Here is an 18,788-nt window from a genome sequence, read left to right on the forward strand (position 1 = left end):
TTTGTCGACGACCATAGCCCTCGTGTGAGGCAACGTTATATTTTTAAACTAAAGATAAACACGTTGCAATCGGATTTAACTGGTAACAAGGTCACAAAAATCCTCTTTAACCACAAAAAATCCCCAGTCGTGGTTAACGTAAAGACTTCCTACGAATAAAGTAACAACCACATATTGGAGCTAACCACCGTTAAGATCTTAGTACGGAAGAGTGATATCGAGATACGGTGGCCAGTGAAAACACATTCCTTGCTGGGAGACCGACGCGGAAAGCTGAGATGCGACCGACCGGAGAACCAGCAATTACACCACTGGATACGACAGAGAAATTGGTTGAAAGTCGCTCCGTAATGAAGAGTGATTTTTGATGACGTTTTAATCATATTTCTGTTGTGTTTGGTAGTTATATGATTATGTAGTATGTTGTAATATGTTATTTGAAAGGTATGGTAAGAAAATATGCGATGCGTATTATAGGATTATAGAATATTTATTTTGTAAAAATAATTAGAAGATTAAAGACGAGGGCTAGAGGACCACATTGCACTTAACTTTTAGGGTAATCAAAAAATAATAAATGATATGTGAGACTATGTGATGACTTATTATGTTAGTCAATTTATAAATTTTAATAAAAAACATTGATATACTGTTTTATTGTTCAATCATAATTTAATTATCAATTATTATAATCCATCTCAAATACTTGTCACATCTAGTAACACGATATCTCGGTATAGTTTTCCTTACACTACTATTATAGTAAAAATGGTGAGCACGCGTGAAGAACAGACGCGGAACAGTGATCCCAATGAAATAGAAAGAGCATGCTTTTAAATAAAACATTAATATTGTCTATAGTGAATGTTTGAAAGTCTTCAACAACATACAATCAATGCATTGTCTTTTATTATTACTTTTTTCACATACATTTTTGCCAGTAGTTAATACTAAAAATGTTTTTACCTTTTCAGGAGATACTTTTTATCAAGTTAACCTAAAAAGGACGTTGTTGTATGTTAGACTATTACTCAGTAATGACTTTTAATTAGGTACTTATTGAAATAGGGCGAGCTCACTAAACATAAAATTCAATGGATACAAACTCAAATCGGAAAGTTTTCCAGAGTCTACCGTCTAATGGCCACACAACCAATAAGACAATCCGTATTTTGACTAAATTTGGCTCTAATCCTTCAAAAACCAACTACATACAACTTGTCTAAACCATCTTAAATATTAAGAAAGTTTCTCAAACACTTTCATACCGAATTTTCTAGACAGACTTCAAAAAAGAATTTGCCAATCCAATTCAAATCCAAAAAACATGCACATCATTGTGATATGTTTTGACTTACAGATCCGCAAACATAATAAAGATATAATAACAACATTATTTTCTGAGAAATCATTAAAAATATCAAAGTCATGAAAGAAAGAAAGGCTTGAGGTATTGGAAAGGTTTGAGGTCCAAAACTGCGAAGTCACGCTTCCGCATAACCCTTGAATCAGTGATATTATGATTATTGTTCTCATATTAAAAATATATTATAATATTTTATACGATTTTATATTTATATATTTTTTATGTAAATTAAGGCAAACGAGCAAGCAGATCGTAACAGACTAACTTGATAGTAATTTATCAGTGTCTTCCATAGACTCCCAGAACATCAGTGACAAAGTTTTGCTTTATGTTGTACGTAAATGAAACAAAGTTTAAGCTGAACATTGTTTGTCAGAGGGCCAAGTACGACTTTGTTTTACGTTTAACGAGAACGCGTTCGGCGCTCTGATTGGTTGGTTCATTCGCGCCCGCCAATCAGAGCGCCGAACGCGCTCTCGTTTCGTTACCGTTCAACGTAAAACAAACTCGTGCTAAAGTTATAGTAACTTGATCGCCAATAACGGAAGCGTTTCATAATATATTGATTGATTACTTCATTACTTATTATGTTCGTTATAAAACTGCATTCTTCCTAACAATTGATATTAAAGTTTTAATTAGGTAATTAAAATGAAAGTTCTTTAGTTTTTCTTAGTGGTTAAATCATCGTGTTCCGTTTCGTAGTCTTGTTGTTTGACATCAATCGACAGCTAATGTGTTTTTTTATGAAATCTGTATTTATCTGTATTAAAAGTACCTTCACCGACGACCATGCAGGACAAGACTGATGACTGTTGATGAAATAAACGAGGTGTGTAAGAATCGTAGCAATTGGCGTTCCATTGTCTCTGCCTAGCCCCATGGGAGACAGGCGTGAGGTTATGTATGTATTTATGTACTTAAGACTCAATAAAGTAAAGAGTGGTGTTGTGTAAACGTAGGCGTAAAAATAATGAAATGTCCATCCCTACGTTTCCTGCGGATGTCGAAAGAGTCTAGGACTAGAGACCAAGTTTTAGCGCTGTCTGATACTAGAAATACTACGTTTTCTCAGAAACTACTGATCCTAATCACATCGCACCTGCTTCTACTAATGAGGCAGTAAAATTGTATCACACTTAAACAAAAATAGTGTTTAGTGTTAACGGGACATACCAAACCACCATTTGCATAGCTCAACGGAAATTTCAACACCTAAATATTACCGGTCGTGTTAAAATTAACATGCTCAGAACTTCAGTTACGAAAATACCTTAAGGCTCTTGTTGTAATGGTTAAAAGTAGGGTTCAGTTTGTTATATAACATACGAGAAGGTTTTCAAAAGTGTTTACTTTTAAAGTTGAGTAAAACTAGTAGTGCCGACAGATTGATCCTATAAAAATCAACGCTACCTTATTCATTTTAAGATTTATTTTTAGAAAAACTAAAATCTCTACTTTATTACGGAGACCACTATTACCATTAAAACATATCATTTAGATATTATTGACTCAAAATGCTCACATTTTGAAAAAAAAAATACTTTCGCTATTCAGTTCATTGACCTCTTGAAATACTGATACTTCTCTTCAACTAAGTAGTATTCTTTCTAAAACAATACATTCACAGTTAACTCCAGTAAGTCTATAACCAAACAAAGAATCTAGTAAATAAGTATTAGGTACGTTTACCACAAAACACAGCCCGCTGGTTAATTCGTGACAAAAGTTTACGAAACCACCTCGTTCGGTACTAACAACATAAATCCTAGATTAAGGACATTGTGTATAGTAATTGCGTCACAAATCAGCGAATATGTTTTGTATAATGTTACCAAATATATATTATGTATGTATTAAGAATTTATGAGAAATATTATGCAGTGGGTTTTCCCAAATGAGTAGGTGTTGCACATAATTATGTAGCTAATTTTTTGTACTGATTTTTTCTATGTAACAGCTAGGCAAAAATTAAATTAATTCAATCATTAAATCCTACTTTAATATTAAAAAGTTAAAACCGTAGGTTAATATTGATAAAATGTTACGGTCGTCTGGTAAAATAGTATGTATTTAGGAATTTTGCTCAAAGTATGGCAATAAGATAAGGCTCTTTTATGAGATTCTGCCTTCATTGATCAACATATAACACAATATATCAATGTAATTACATGTGCTATAATATATGTTACATCTCAAAAATGAAATACCAAGAAATATTACTCAATGCAGATTAATAATAATAATGTACATCGATTGATTCACCAAATTATGACACGTATCATCTGTAAGGTCCATATCACTTAACTTTACGAAATCCTCTTAACAATTCTTTCGTATATAGACATTGCCCGTCAATCACGCTGAAACTACTGAACGGATTTTGATGGAATTTGGTATACAGACACGATATGAGCAGACTTGGGTGATAGGATACTTTTTATCCCACGGGAACGCGACCGAAACCGCTGGCAGAAGCTAGTTAATAATAATAATACGATACACACATTGATTCACCAAATTATGACATGGTATCATCTTTAAGGTTTATATCACTTAACATTACGAAAACCTCTCAAGAATGCCTTCGTATATAGACATTGCCCTTCACATAACACATATTCGGTCCTTACATAACTGTTTTTTAAAACACGACCTTTTTTGTTGAAACCTGCTTATGATAAATGTTTTTTTTTTCTTTTTTACTGTTATGGTCAGTTAAGGTATCGTGTTTCTGAGTTAGGCTTCATCACGATTTTTGCTTGAATGGGTCAACAATGGCTTTTGGTGTTATTATTTTAGTGAGTGTAAAATTTGTGGATTTAGTAACTGTACGTGGTATTTTCTTTAACTTGAATTGTGATCTTCTTTTTCTTGTACAGAAAATTGATATTTTCTTCTTATTCAAAAATTAGATTTGTGCATTGCATTTATGTTTTAGCCATTTTATAACCGATGACCATTACCGTACCACCATATACAATATATATATATATATATATATATATTGTTCACTTGAATATATATATATATATATATATATATATATATATATATATATATATATATATTCAAATTAAAAATCCATATGTATTTCTCACTGTCTACCTCTGTCTTTTATCAAATATTCAATACCGGAGCTGCATACTGCCTAGCGGTTTACCGGGGCTCCGGCACAAAAAGCAGGAGTATAAACGGGGTGGTTTTAGTCAGTAAGAGTCTGACACTCCATCTCGCTTCACCCAAAGCGGGAGAAGTCAAAAAAAAAGAAGATTATGAATAGTAGAGTTACTTTTATTTACCATAGTCTAACAAATAAATATTACTTATTTCTATATACAATCTTCGTGAAGTTGAATGAACTCGCCAATTATTGTTACGAAAACGTTTTATAATTACACTATCGTAAAATAATTGTACAGCATAATCGTTTTACTTCATTTATTTGAAGGTAATATTCAATGTTCAATTAAACTTGCGTAATACGAGCATTTGCAATTACTGCAACGTAAAAACGATAAAAGTCATAAAATAAAATAAAAATAAATCGATCTATATCTGAACGCACATTTCTCTTTTTAAACGGACTTCTTAAAAAAGAGATTTTTATTTAAAAGCTTCGTTCGGTTCGAGTATTTCTTTCGTAAATTGACAATTGAATATCGATAAAGATAAAAGAAAATCGATAAAAGAAGGTTACATCACTCGTTTATTTTGGAAAGAGCAATTGAAAATGTACTGTGATACTATTACTAGTGCAAATAATGGTTAAATTGAAAAGTTTGGTGCAAACGATGAGAAAAAGATAATAATTACGTAATTCGTAGCTATCTTTGTACAGTCAATAAGTTATTGTTAACCTATAAAGAAAAACAGTTTCTTGATGATGAACTGTCTAGTTGGTCGAGTAGTCGTAAATGCGAGTACCAGTGGTCGCAAATGGGGTATCGGTTTCAATACCCGGGTCGGGCAATTTATTGCTGGAGTTTTTTTCGATAATTTCTCAATAGCGCGGATTTTGAAATTGTGCCCGATAATGGCAATAGGCTCACCACTAAACAAGAGTCTTATAACACAAATGGTGAAAAATGGGTGTACAATGTACAGCAGCATTACGCACCGTAATGTGTACTTTTGCCTACCCCTTTGGGGATAAAAGTTGTAACAAAACAGATTTCTTAATAAATGAAGAGAGAAATCAAGTTTATTTCTTCGATTTATCGACTCTGTTTTCTCCAGCCCTACTTGATACGTTGCACCTATCACAACTCCCGAATTCTAATAAGCACCATATTCGTTTTCTATACAAATACAGCCCATGGTCTTCCGTCTTTCAAAATACATATTACAACAGCTGCCCACGAAGTCGAAACGCTCCAAAAACTGCAATTGCATTACATATTCTGAGAGAATGCGATCCAGATTTTGATAATCATGATACAACTTATGTAGGTGTACACATCAAGGTATGCAAAACCAATATAAACTGACCATTGAGTGTGTGGAAAGATCATACAAAATGAGACCATGATAGACTGGTTTGTGTAGCTTGTATAGCTTACTATGGTATGTGTGTAACCTGCTTTTAAAGTACCGACAAGTCCTTAGCAGTCAGCTGGTGTAGGTTCATGCAATTGATACAGTTTACATAAGACTTGTGTCTGAAGATGTGGACAACGGTACACTCATAGTAAATACACCCAATGAATAATATTGATTACGATCTGACTGTTAATTCTTATAGTACTTACAGAAAAAACTTAGATTGGTTAATAAAAAACTTTATAGATATTCTCGAAAACGTATTTTTACGATTATCGGATCAATTTTCGAAACGAAGAAAAGTATTTACTAGACATTTTCGAAAATTTCTCAATAGTAGCACGGACTTTAGAAATTTGCCCGGTATATGGCAATCACGGTCGCCCCTATTACATGGAGACTTACACCATAAATTATGAAAAGTGGGTGTATATTGTACATTACTCGCCATGATGTGATTCTCTGCCTATCCCTTCGGGGTTACCTACAAATGTTTCTTTTTCCTTACCAACAAGATCTTCACCTTACCTTAAATTACTTAATTGTTCATTAAGAGCAATAAATATAATATTACTCAATATAAAGTAACATTACTTTAGAGTAATTAAGAATGTAATTTAAACCTCTCACACGGTCAACTTGTTCCAAACACTTTTACATACAACCTTCATACTGTCGACAGTAAACAATGAAACATAAGAATCGCGTGGCTTCTAGAAGGAAAGGAACTAAGAACGGAAATGTAACAAGATTCAATCAAACATCCGAATAAAAAGAGGATAGCCTTGGTTTCTTAGTAAAAACTTCCTAATCTTTTTTAATCGCCTTAATGTGTGAAAATTTACATATCCACGTAATATTTCTCTTAAATCGTGAATTGTTTTAATTGTCATAGTCGTTATAGGAACTGTGGTTGCGGACAACTACGTTAAGTTATCGGAGCTCCGGCTCAAAGCCGGAGTAAGAACGAGAGTGTTTTTAACCAATTAAAATCTGACACTCGCTTCACTGATGGCGGAAAATAATTTTCCCCTCTGAAAAGATAGATGGTCAATAAGTATAGGATAGACGTTTTACTATGACTGCACGGTTAGTGTGGTGGCTGGGCAACCGGCTGCCGCACAGCGTGTAGCTAGTTCCCGCACGGAGAAACTTTTGTGTCATCCACAAATTGTCGTTCCAGGTCCGAGTGTCATGTGTAGGTGAACTTGTATGTTTGTAAACGCAACCACGACACAGAAGCAAATCCTAATGTGGGGCAGATTTTTTAAGATATATTACGTTTCGTTATTACCCAGAAACTACTTAAATATCAGCAAGTACTATCCAGGAATGGAAATAGATACAGACTAGTACCCATAATAGCCACTTTACAATCGTTATTTAACACAAAACGCTGCAGGTAACATATTTCTTGCAAGGTACAAAATGTGCCCTACTTTGAGACCTTTAGTGATGGCGAAAGATAATGTCGATTTAAATGTAACAAGCCAGGAAAGCTAGGAAGGGGACACCGTTTCGTAACCTATTGTCGATATCTTGTTGATCAAAACATTACTGTTGCGGAATTATCGATTTTTGTTTACGTAAGCACAATGTTCAGATACGAAATGATTTGTATTGTAATCTTTGAAAAAATCTTCTTTCTATTTACCTTTTCTTAAAGAGATTGTGTTCAATATTGAGTTTCAACCGGATTCAGCTAGGTACGAATTTTTATTTTAATCAATTTTCATGCACCTTCTACAATTACTTATTCTGTCAGATTTTTGCTTCTTGCTCTAGACCGGAGACTTTAGATCCTTTCCTTTAGAGACCTCTGGGATATATTTTCGAAATTAATTTCTCAAACTGAGATTTAATACCTACCTAGTGCTCTATTACGTACTGACGAATCTCAAGACACTCACTTTAACTTACGCTCAATCAGTACATGTTTCAATTCAAGCCTCATTAATTATGAAGAAGTCTCCATTTCTACTAGCTTGGCTCATTAGAATTAATGTGCATATCGTGTTCGGTCGTCTGTCTGTGCGTGCGTGTGATTTTCATACGGAAATATTTACACTGATTGACAATCGAAAATTAATTAAAGGCGTAATATTGTGTCTATAGTACATTACAATTAGTTTTTCTTTTATTAAGGTACTATATTTATTATATTAGTTGAGTTCCTCGTCAAATAGTTACGTGAGTAAGCCGAAAAAAAACAATAATCGAATCATAAACTACTTAATAAAAATTAATGTCAGTAAAATTGCACAAACTTGAAACTTACTATTCCACAATTTTACGTTATTACGTACACAATCGACCATAACAAACGTAACACCCAATTTCTTACGACAAATCTCGCATAATGGACCGCAAATTGAAACAAAATGCAACCGCTTCATTACCGATTATATCGATAACACCATAATCGATATTGTGCAAACATTACTCAATAGAATTGGGTGACAATTACGGCTCGATTAGTACAGGTTAATTGAACAAGTGTATAGGTATATTAGGTAATGTCTTGCTGAAACTCTCGTGTGGTCATACAGACGTGATAATGTAATTGATTCGGTAAAGAGGACCTAGTGCGACTTTGTTTTACATTTAACGCAATCGAAACGTTGCTGCGTATAGTTCTCTGATTGGTTGGTTAACTTGGAGCAGCCAATCAGAGCGCCGAACGTCATAAATGTGTCGGTTACGTTACACGTAAAACCAACTCGTAATAGGCCCTCTGAACAGGTATAACAAGTATGGTATGGTACGGATTAAATGACAATACCTGTTCCCTTTAGCCGTATGTGGTAATTCGTGATCAAATTAGAAACTAGTATTTTGTACCTGTTACTATTTTGGTCTGTTTGTATTGGGCCCTAATATAGGGATGTGGTGAACGTTCCATTTTAAATGTGTCGATAAATCGTGCTATCCTTTTGTGACACGTTTAAATTATGGTTAATTTTCAACCAAATTGAATTTCAGAAGACTATTTTCTGCTTATTATAGATTTATTTAGGCTTTAATTATTCAATGTTTTTCTCCAATTTCCGATTTTTAAGAGCGTTGCAATTGATTTACTGACTCAATAAACAAAAAGCGTAACATTTCTTTGCCGGATTCTGTATTTCCGGATGGGTATAACCTGGGTGTCTTCAAGGCCCGATTGAATAGGTTACTTTTAGGGAGACGTACTCCATGGTAGGCTGCATCATCAACATCAAACGTCGACGCATCAAATGTGAAAAAACTCATTGCTCATTGTGCCCATATTTTTAATGAAAAAAACACACATTCGACTCGATAAAATAATTGCATTTGTTATACTGCTATCATGTTACAGCTAACAATATTTTATGGTCACAATGTCTAAGTTGAACATAGTGAACACATTATTATTATTTATTCTATCTTGTCCTTTATTAAGAAGTAGGCCAAGTAATTGTTTATAATAAATGCCTTGCAGTCGCCTGTCGACCTTCAAGTCGTGATAACGGCTGCTATCAGTTCTATCAAGCTGTAGAACTTACTAGATTTTATATCTAAAGTCGGTTCGAATTGTCCATTTAAGTTGTATATTAATGAACTTAAAATATAGGTTTGTTTTTCTCTCAAGGGTCTTGTGCTGCTTTTAATAAATGCAGGCTTTGGACCTACATCCAATAACAACTGTTTGCACTAGTAAAAAAATACAGATCAATAATATTTTTCTTTTCTAACGATAGCTATTTATATAGCTGTCTTTAACTAATAATAACATTGTAATAGCAATATCCAGCCCGGAGCTGCGGACAACCTAGCGGGTTTACCGGGGCTCCGGCTCGAAAGGCAGGAGAAGGAACGGGGTGGTTTTTAGTCAGTAAGAGTCTGACACTCCCTCTCGCCTCGCCCAAGGCGAGAAAAGTCATTGGATGATTAGCCCCCTTTAAAAAAAAAAAAAAAAAAAAAAGCAATATCCGGCACCAATCTAAATTCTAAATTCGAATTACAAAAAACAAAAACACTAAGACAAGACAATCTACAACCTAACCTCTTTACTAGATTACGCAACTTAAACAAAGAGGTTTTAATTAATCAGTTTGTCAGTACTGTAAGAATAGTTACATTGAAGTCTAAGCCTCATATTAAATTGATTTATTGTTTATAATAAAAAGAATAGGCACTGCTTTTGACAGATAACTATCAATAGCATCTGCTGCTTTACTTTTACGAAACCAAAACAGATGTCTTTTTGACGGTTACGCAATTGTTTCGCGTGCCGGCTGTCAGTTGTTCGAAATGAAAGATGGCCGGCATTATACTCAATTGTGTTGGCAACACCGTCTGTAGTCTAGTTAGTTACACTTCAATATTGGTAATCGATCATCGTTTAAATGTACTAAACATTTCTTTGGACAGAAATGTAATTACGCAAAAAAAATCTTAGTAGAAACTAGCTTTAGTTTTTATATTATTTTTAACGATCTGCCTGCTGTTTTTTGTTATTGTTACTTATCATTTGTGTATGTAATGCTTCAGTTTTTGTTCTTATACGGCAGTCAAACTAATTAGTCAATGTCGTAGGAAAAAATTGATGAACCGACTTACTTACAAGCATAACATACTAGTCTGTCTCCTTTTTAATTGATGGTGACTTTACCTGTAACAAAAAATACATAAAAATTAATATATTAATTTAATTCGACATGGTACTTATCACTTCTAAAAATATTCGTTAAACCGTATATGTATGTGTCTTTATTTAGAGTTAACATTTAACAAACACTTAAATAATTTTCCACATATTAAATATTCAAATCATAGTGAAATCATTGATTTATTATAAATGGTGTAGGTATAAAGCTAAAATCTTTTAAACATACAAACACGAATCACTATCTTCACAACACACCATCGATCATTGTATTATAATCGAGATGGCTATCGATTTGCTCCAACCGTATCACCATTAGCTTGCTCTCGATTATTAACTTCGTTAAACTGCCTTACATCATAAGTCATAACAATTTGCACCAGTTTTCGTTCATAATTTTATGCCAGCGATGTCGTCCTAGATTTGCGAACCGATTAACCGATTACCAGCGCGTTAATCGAATGTTCTGTTTATAAGCCATTAATCATGATATGACTGCGGTTTTCTTCGCAATTAGTTACAAAGAAATGTCAGTTATGTTGAAAACAAAAAGAAATTAATATGTATATTTGTAATATATGAATTTTCAAGCAGTAGCTACCAAATCACAGGAGATTATTTTTTAATTCGCAGAAATATTTAAAACTAGCTTCTGCCAACGGCTTCGCCTGCGATCCCGTAGGACTAAATGTTGATTTAGTAACAAACATACACACAGACCCATAAACATTCGGATTTATAATATTAGTAAGATGTACCAAATTTCTGCATTTCAAAGTACCTATACTTCTGACTATGCCTTTTAATACTATGTTAAATTCATAATGATCACAAACAAGAACCGACTACATACATATAACACACATAATGACATGCGAACATCAATGAAGTGATTAAAAAACACTGTTGTATCAATTGAATGCTAATGAACTCGCGACCCACGCGCAGAATGTCCATAACTTTTAATTGGATAAGTATTGGGTAGGTATAACAAGGCCTGTCATGTGCAAATTTACCATGTATATAAAGATGGTATAAGTATAATGTTTTAGTATAGAAAAACAAATACATTTTAACCTAATCAGAGTGAGAAAATGTCAAAATATCAAATCGTTTACAATTTTTGTGAACAAGATAAAATACCTACATGAAATCCCCAGCTTTTTTATATTTTCTTTAATCCAAGTATATTTCTTTTGTTTTGCTTTAGTGAAAAAAATTGCGTTTGACTGTAGCGTTTCGGTATTTTCAATAGAATTAAAGGAACGGTCCCAATTGATAAAATCCAAATATTGAACTAAGTTGTAATGTTATACATCGATCCAGCAATTAAGACCGCGGCCCAGTTAATTGCCGTCCTAGTCACCAGGTACCTCCACTTATCGCCTACTCGTGCCACAATATGCTTCCAAAGAAAATATTGGTCGAATTGTCCATATACAGCCAATCATCGCAATTAGCTAAACAATCACTTACCATCGTAAATCAGAACACTTATATTGTCACTTCACGAGTTCCTATACGCTAATTAGAATCACTTTCCAATAACCACTGCATCAATGTAAAATAAACTTTAACTTGTTTGGTGCTTGAGTTGATTTTGGCTTGTTATTGTTTGTAATTAAGTAGTCTAGATTTGTTTTGTAAGTCTAGTCACGGTTAGATGTTACGAAGGTTATTCTAAATTGTTTATCAATTGCTACAGATCTTCTTTTGACAAAGTGAATGCAATCCATTGCTTATTTAACGGTGAATCCTAACAAATCATCAATATTGAATTTAGTTTTTATATTCAATAACCAATACTTAGGTAAATGATCTTTAAATTGAAAATCAAATCCTATCAATACATTTAAACGCTTCTAAGTACTTTTTATCCGACAGTCAGACACTAATAACCAAAATCGTTCAGAATCAATTATTAAATCCGTATCACTGTCAGCTTTAAACATACATATTAACAAACTTTCTTTCACGCACACTTCAAAAACCACCCTTATTATCTTAACCATAAGAGCGAACTAAATACCAAACTTAACAAAACAATTACAAAGTATAAATTACAGCGTGCTATTCAAAATACATCCTTAATGTATAGGACATAAAAATGATAATGACAAATTAAAGAAGCTCCCGAAATCATCACAGAGCTTGCGTAAGAGTTTTCACTGTGGCGCGTACGCACGACAACTACATAGAGATAAGATGGCAATTGTCTTAATGGCGGACAAAAGAATAGACTGGGGATTAATAAAGCGATTAGTAAATGTGAATTACATAAGTAATTGTAAAACACTTTCTATGAATAGTATATTCATCATCATTATGGAGAATTAGGAGCTGGATCCTATCTTGATCTAGTATCATGTGCCTATTGTTTTGTAGATACACTATTTCCAATCATTACCGTATTCACACTAACCTACAATTGACCAGCCAAATAAAAAACACAGCTGATATATGTATGTCCATAATCAGACAGAATAATTTTACATAATTTTCTATCTAACAGAAATTAAAGATGCAATTAAATTATTAAACAAGGGCCAGATTAGAAGTTCCCTTCTTGGTGAAACGAAAGAGGTATGTTAGATTTATAGCAGTGGCATTCCATTTCGTCTACCCGGAGACAGACGTAAGGTTATGTATATGTATCTAGAAATTAAAGATAATCTTCATAGACATACAATAAATATGTTAATTATCACACACATCTAAACAAAAGTACACCTAAACTGAATTCAGATAAGTCACACTATTGCTTGGTTTTTCCGATATATCACTGGCAATTTCCCCAGAGCACGACCTTGACATACAACAGAAATACTCGTACCAACAGGAAACAGTAAACTCGTATTTTGAAAGTAAAAGTTTTTATATTACGAGCGATTGTCATAAAGATGTTACTCGCATGAACATTTTGACACTGAAAGTGGAAGTGAAAATTAAATCCAGTTTGCGATTTCAGTTTCTCACTAAGTCACATAAAAGAAATTTTAAAAGTCTTGTCTTATCTTATAAAGTTAAACAAATTACTTGAGTTTAACAAGTGTGTTTAACCTTTGTACGAGTTTTCTTTGCGTTTAATGAAATCGAAACGAGAGAGCATTCGGCTAACTCGAAAAAACTAACCAATAGATTACTTTAAACGTAAAGCAAACTGATACTAAGGGTACTGTATCGACGACAATTTTGACAATCAATAAATAACTTGATAAAAAAAATATTTTCTAGTTCTAAGAGTTAGATTTGGCTATTTGTCAATATTTTATGTGAAGCAACAACTAAACAATACTATAAACTTGAACTTAATCTTAAGCAATCTTCTACACCATAGCCAAAAATGCCTGATAACAATTGCACAATTACTATAAAAATTACTATCAATACCGTGTCAGGGCTACAATCAGAATTAAAACGCTCTTATACACCTCAAGTAAACACGAGAAGGTTAATATCCACACTTACAGTTACCTAATTATGCAGTTATTTAACAATTATCTTAACCTCGTAAGCATCCTGTCTTTTCTCTTCTTTTATTTTGTAGCTAACAAAGTATGTATCTGATACTTTGTTTTTTTTTTATCTCAATCAAATGTTGTTTGCGAAAAGTAAAAAAGCATAGTAATTAGCCAAGTAGGAGTAAGATTGGAGTCTTTGTATGCGAATAAATTTCTTGACTTTGAAACTACATAGAAAGTATTTAAATTATTAGTCATTAAAAATGGTAATAATATAAAAAATTCAAAGCATTTATTTCAATTAATCCTTAATTAGGCACTTTTGAAACGTCAAACTGAACTGTCTGTCAGTGAAGCTAGGTGCTCGTTCCAAAGTGCAGCATCTAATAGAAAAGAACGAGCAAGAAACTCCATCATTACTCTTAATTTTTATATAAACCTAAGCTATCCTATTATAGCTTAAAATTAATCCCAAAAACCTAGTTATGCATGCCTAGCATTTGTGTCGAACTATATTTTTTACTGGAAGGCCAATGTCGCCAAAATTTTCCTCGTAAAGTAAAAATAAGACTGCAACAATATAAACATTTAAAAAAAGAAATTGGCAGTATAATACCGCCATTCCCAGCTTCACCGTTCATGAAGGCGACCACCAAACCACATCGTCTACTCGAATAAAGTGAAATTATTCAATTGTTGTGTTTTCACACATCGCTACCTTTACGCGTACATTATGTAGAAAGCAGCCATACATACACACAATATGACAAAATATCATTAAGTAAATCTTTATACGAAGACGTTGAACCGCGCGTCTGTTGTCGCGCATGTTGATCATGATTATGGGTCCCCATCAAGCTTAAAAACTGTACCTTTAGTATGAGTTTGCTGCCACCGGCCAATCTCTCGTTTTGATTACTTTAAACTTATGTTTCGAATAAACCAATCAATCAAAGCGCCGAATGCGCTCTCGTTTCGATTATTTTAAATCTAATACAAACTCGCTAGTATTTTAGTCCAGTAGCGAAGTACATAGTAACTCTCTCTATCTCGCTCCTGTCCCAAAATCGAAGCGAGAGAGAGCTATTAAATACTCGGTACTTGACTAAAATACTAACTTAGTGAGAACAAGGCATATGAGTACTGGTCAAGTAACCTTGTAGAATAGTTATTTGAGTATTTATTACAACCTAATTTTATGCAAAGATTTCATTTTCAAGATTAGAAAATCATTGTTTCAATGTTAATGGCCTTTATTTATGATTGGGTAATTAGCACACGCGAGATTATTCATCAAAGGAACTATTAAAATGATCTAACTATGCATAATGCACAGCCTTGGTACAGAAGTGCATCCTACATGTGCACCCACTGGGTGTGCTAAAAGGATTTTAATTAAAATTTGCATAGATACGTGTCTATAAATAAATAGTTACTTTAATGTTATAAATATGCAGTTACATAATAGACCTTATTTTTACCTTATTTTTCTCAACGTTTTCAATGCTGACTGCACAGTTCGTGTTGTGGCTGGGCAACTGGCTCTAGCGGGTTCGTTTCCCGCACGGAGCAACTCTATATTTGATCCAAAAATCATTGTTCCGGGTCTGGATGTGATGTTTGTAGGTTTATAAACGCATCCACGACACAGTAGAAAATTCAAATATGGTGTCCCACATTTCACGTTTAAAAAATTCTAAAATTATGTATTTTAATATGAAATGACATCATCAGTACGCAAGTTATACCAAATTAATTTACATTCGAAAGCCTGGAATACTAGAACACATAAAATAATGTTATCAAAAACAGGTCTACAAAAAGCCATAACAAAAGCACGTGAACTAGAATCAGCTGATCGTCTAAATATAGCAGAAGACACCTAGAATAGCGGCTCGGGCCGCATCATCCTTTTTTTTTCTTTTTACAACAAGTTCACCCAAAACTAGACGCCATTATAAGTTCGTTTACACTGTGGTCGAGTCTTTTTTTCTTCAAACTTTTGTTTTTATCATCTCATAGTTTGAACGGAAGGAGGTTATATAACAATAGTTTTTGGCCACAAAACGCCTCGGGGAACCCACTGTGCTGATTAATAATTAACATATTTTTCTGCTACGAAATTGCCCTCAAGCTATGTTATTAACCTGGATTTGTTTGTTGAGTAAAAATATCAGCAAATGATGTAAGTTTTGTTGTGGTGCGAAATGTGTAACGAGATATTTTTAGTTTTTATTGGTTATGTCAGATTGATCAGATTTTTACGAACTTAAATGAAGTAATAGGTCCTATATTAAATTAGCTAAGGCTAGCTTATAAGCTGAGATGTTGTGTTATCCCGGAACTGTCTACTGGGTTACCGGGGCTCCGGCTCGAAAAGCAGGAGTAGGAACGGGGTGGTTTTTAAGCAGTAAGAGTCTGACACCCCTCTCGCTTCACCCAAGGCGGGAGAAGTCATTGGATGACCCGGTCTTGTGTTATACCTGCATTATTTTAAAATTCGATTTTTATTGATTCGAACAAAGCGCATTATCTATACAGTTGCCTATTTGAGATATTATGTCACACTCTTAACATACTTAATTAATAACACGAAGAAATGTGATGCAAATAACTTAAACTAAAAGTTATCTAAACCAAAATTCGTACGTCATAAGACAAAGTTTACGTCTGACCTTTATGACGCGTCAAATGTCAATGTTTTCGATTGCCAATGATTTGAAACGAGTAGGCAGCTTTAATTATAAATGTTGATTCATTTTCACATCATTAAAATATTCGTGGTTGACCACAATGAGACATGTGTTTTAGCCCACGTTCTTTTTGTCTAAAATTTATCTAACTGATTCTGGGCTCCCAAAATCGATTAGTGCGTCCTCTATAAAAACAAGATTTGCTTCCAAACTTGTCCAATCGTAAATTAATTTATTTAAAATGCATTTATCCATTCATTAATGTCTTCAACAATGTTGCTTAGTATAAATTTAGTATTTTTAGCTCCAAACCTGAAATACCAACGTAATAATATTTTCTACCTACATTCTGATGTAATGATTTTGAAGCCAGGTAATCTTAAGGTCCTTGACTCGAACCCTTCTCAAAAACAAGATTAGGTTTAGACCTAAAATTCAACAACCTGAAATAACCTCTCGCGCTTAATAAATCTTATATGACCACTTTTAAATTAGTTTATTATTTAAAGCGCAAAACCACGCCTTTTTGGGAATTACAAGGGTACAATGTTTTGCTTGATTTTATTTTTAATTTAAAAAGGAAATTACGAAGCATAAAACAATTTATATAATTTTTTGAGATGTAATTAATTTTATAGCTTTACTATATCGTGTATTTACTAATGTAAATAAAGTATAAAAATACGATTAAGTTATAAAATATAACCTTTATCATATACGTAATAAATAAACAATAATAAAGAACGAAATTAAAATAAACAAAAGTAAAATTCACATTCGCATTTTAAACAAAACTCCTTCCAATTTCAAATCTTTCATCAGAAATTCCAAGGTAGGCACTAAAAATTTTATTCTACGTAACACTTTTTTTTATAATCAACATTTTTAACCCTGACAACATTCTTGTGGCAAAAACAAAATCGTTTTTTTTTTATTTGACCCTTTTGGCAAAGGCATTGACCCGTGCAGGATGCGTCGTCATTTTGTTAAATAATGTCATAATTTTATGTAATGACGTAAGAATTTAGTTGAGAAATTCAAAGTTCATAAGGTGAAATCCTCCTTGCAGTTTTAATGACTAACACTTGATGTCATCTTCATATCGATTACAACGTGGAATAAAGATTTATAGACGTTTGGGCGTATTAATTATGAAAACCAGTTTTGTAAATTATTGTTAAGCTCCTTCAACAATTTATTTATCGGTTTTTTTATACAATGTCAACTTATTTAATGTTACTTTTATTTCACATAGAAATATGTAATAGTAATTTGGCAGACAGCTAACGTAGTAAATTTGAAGAAAGAAAAATTCCTTATAACTTTTCTAAGTCGATAGTAGATAACTTATCCAAAATTTTAAGTAAAAGCTAAATCATTTAACAGTCTATGCATACCTATGTATTATATGAAACATCTAATTCAATACCACCTTCAACCTTTCACAACCTACAAATTCAGAGCCACAATACCTTATATCAATTTCTACCTCAAAATTGATTGGAAATTCCCTAGACCAATAATATCAGAGTACTTAAAGAGCAAACTAAACTACGTATTCGACCTTAAGGCTCGACATTTGAGTGATTTTCACGGCATCATTCGCTGTTGTTACGAGTAATTTGTTTGCAACACTGATTTACAGACCGTAACCATGGCAACGTGTTGTTTGGTACAGTACATTGTTGTAAACATAAAAGTTATGGAGGGAATTGAGACGTTAAGAATGAAACTAGTTTGAACCGGTTTATTTGTGTGTTTTTTGTGGTGAAGAAGACAGTGTTCGAAATTTGAAATAAAATGAGACGTGAATTTCAATATCATGAGTAAATTGATCTGGTTTAAACTAGTTTAATCTGGAATATTTTTTACGAATTATGACTACATTTTTGACAGCGTCTTGACGTATTGGTAATTTGATTTTAACTCCGATTTTAATCGTGAAAAATATGAAAGCATTATTTTAGACTGTATTAAATGTATAATACACATCACAAAGTTATACACCCAAATCTGTTTTAAACAGAAGTATCATACTTCAAACAATAACAAATGATTCTCCAGTAATATAACAAATCTTCATCATAACTAGCTAC

The 18,788-nt window shown here is 33.1% G+C and overlaps 1 protein-coding gene and 1 long non-coding RNA gene across 10 annotated transcripts in view; both read right to left on the reverse strand.

Moving 5' to 3' along the window:
* Positions 1-18,788, reverse strand: part of LOC118279275 (uncharacterized) — a 124,508-nt gene that overhangs the window by 73,219 nt on the left and 32,501 nt on the right. The window lies entirely within an intron of this gene.
* LOC126911512 (uncharacterized) overlaps positions 1-18,788 on the reverse strand; it is a 42,588-nt gene that overhangs the window by 12,724 nt on the left and 11,076 nt on the right. Inside the window, exon 2 of the long non-coding RNA XR_007706030.1 lies at positions 10,497-10,544. This is a non-coding gene — a long non-coding RNA (uncharacterized LOC126911512). The remainder of the gene's footprint in view (positions 1-10,496; positions 10,545-18,788) is intronic.

The sequence above is a fragment of the Spodoptera frugiperda genome, chromosome 15 (assembly GCF_023101765.2).
Source record: "Spodoptera frugiperda isolate SF20-4 chromosome 15, AGI-APGP_CSIRO_Sfru_2.0, whole genome shotgun sequence".
Taxonomy (NCBI): domain Eukaryota; kingdom Metazoa; phylum Arthropoda; class Insecta; order Lepidoptera; family Noctuidae; genus Spodoptera; species Spodoptera frugiperda.